General features: G+C 48.0%; 1 pseudogene; it reads right to left on the reverse strand.

Annotated features, from left to right (window-relative positions):
- Nucleotides 1-1,026: 1,026 nt before the first annotated feature.
- On the reverse strand, nt 1,027-1,834 carry LOC101572849 (annotated as a pseudogene).
- Nucleotides 1,835-2,106: the final 272 nt, after the last annotated feature.

The raw sequence follows: 2,106 nt of genomic DNA on the forward strand, positions 1-2,106 counted from the left end.
TACATTCTGATTCTAGCCATAGCTGAGAATTTGCTCGCACATTTACTGTCTGCCTTCCAACCACTTAGAAATAAATGTGGCTGTATTCAGTAACCTCGCTTTCAGGTCTATTTCAAATACAGAATTGCAAGCTAAAGTCAGCTCTTTCTAACAAATTTTTTTCTTTTTTATAGTAATGACTAAATTCTATCAGCACTTAGTTATGTTCATTATTTTTTTTAACAGTTAACACTTGTATTTATAGGTCAAACAAAAATCTAGTCTCTTAAGCCCACACGATCTCCCAAGTGTTTGGCAAGACTCATTCTGGGTCTATGAGGAACCCCAGCAAAGCAAAGAGTCAGAGATGTGCTGTTGGTTCAGTCTGCCCTGCTCCTCCCAACCGGGACTCCCCTAAAAAGAGGCACTACTTAGGGACAGCACTGGTCCCACTGTGTGGGCTGCCAAGTTCTCCCACAAAGAACACTTCCCAGTTCTGGTAGAGCTGGGTGACCCAGGGACACCACATGTACCTACACACACCACTAGGAAGTGAGGTACAGGAGTGTGCAAGTGTAATACCTGTTGGTGAACAGAAATGACAAAAGATGCAGGCAGGGTGGGGTGGGACAGAGGGACACAGGATGGGATCACAGTAACCAGTGAGTGACCCCTCTGGTGCTCTGAGGTCACAAGACTGTTGACACAAGTCACCAAGAATGTATGCTGACTCCCCTCCAACTTGGAAGGACAAAGAGGTGGCAGGGTCACTGAACCTGTCACAGGGTATAAATATTCAGGATATCTGGCTCAACAGTGTATGTCAGTATCTTCCCATGAGGTCCCAACACTCAGCGAGGAGCTGGGCCTCTTCGGGAAACCAGGCCCCACCATGCCTTGGTCTTTTGGGAGACAGCACCACTACCACACTGCACTGCACACAGCCCACCTCAATCTGTCTACAGACTTCAGAGTGGGCAAGTCCAGAGGAGGCAAGAGGAGAGGGTCAGGAGGGGCTGCAGAGCAGGCGTGGCCTTAGGGTCCCTCCTAGGCATTGTGTAGGTTGCTGTTGCTCAGGAGCACCTTCTCTAAAGGCTTGAAGACCAGCATCCTGAGGTAAGGGCAGTTGGCACAGCAGAATGCATCACCCAAGTCACAATTTCCATGGGCCAACTAGGGCTGGGAGCTCTTCTGTACCTCTGACTTCTCCTCCAGTTCTTCTGCAAGGCCACAGATGCACGCTCTCATCCTCCATGTCACTGGCCGAAAGGGTTCAGAGCTTAGTGGCAGCAGGGTCCACTGCAGGCTTCACTGAAGAAGTCTGCTTGGTGATGGAAAGTTTGAGCTGACTAGATGAACCCACTTCCAAGTTGGGCTTTTGCCTATGGTCTGAATAGAGAGCAGACTGTTGCTGTTGTAACCCAGGTGCTTCTGGACAGACTGTGTTTCCCCTGGCCTCAAGGGCTCCCTCTGTAGCTCTTTCACTTCCACAAGACCAGGAAATCAGGGCTGAACACAATTTAGAAGCCGTCTTCACTTTGCTATTGTTAACTACAGGTGTCTCTACTGGCTCTTTCAGAAAAAAACACCCTCCAGGCCAAAGGGTCCAGGCCATCTCCACCAGAACCTCAGCACTGCAAAACTGCTTCCTGGGACTACACTTGACAAAATAATGTCACAGCTGGATTCCTTGTAGGCAGATCGCAGCAGTTGGTTGATGTTTGCCACAGATACCTGGTCCTCACTGCCATTTAACCCCTGAAGTTCACCCACCAGATCTTTCAGAGCCTCTGTGGGGGCTGACATCCCAGATCACTGGCACCAGCTGGCCAGCTGAGATCCCAGACTCTGCCATTCTTGTAGTGTCCACAGGGCTAAAAGCCACTGCCTTCAGACTGGCTCCTGGCCTCTCTGTAATCAACCCATCCATGGCTCACACCTCTCTTAGTTTGATTTTTAAATGAAAAAAATACACAAAAAATAGATGTCTCTTGAATAGGCAGAGAACAATATATTTTCATAGTAGGGAACATGTAGTTTTTCTGAACTGACAGTAAACTTTACCAGTAGTCTACGTAAGCTACACACATACAAAATCACAAAGAGAAAGTGTCACATTAAAAGTAA

Source organism: Octodon degus, unplaced genomic scaffold, assembly GCF_000260255.1.
Source record: "Octodon degus isolate 3935 unplaced genomic scaffold, OctDeg1.0 scaffold00112, whole genome shotgun sequence".
NCBI classification, from domain to species: Eukaryota; Metazoa; Chordata; class Mammalia; order Rodentia; family Octodontidae; genus Octodon; species Octodon degus.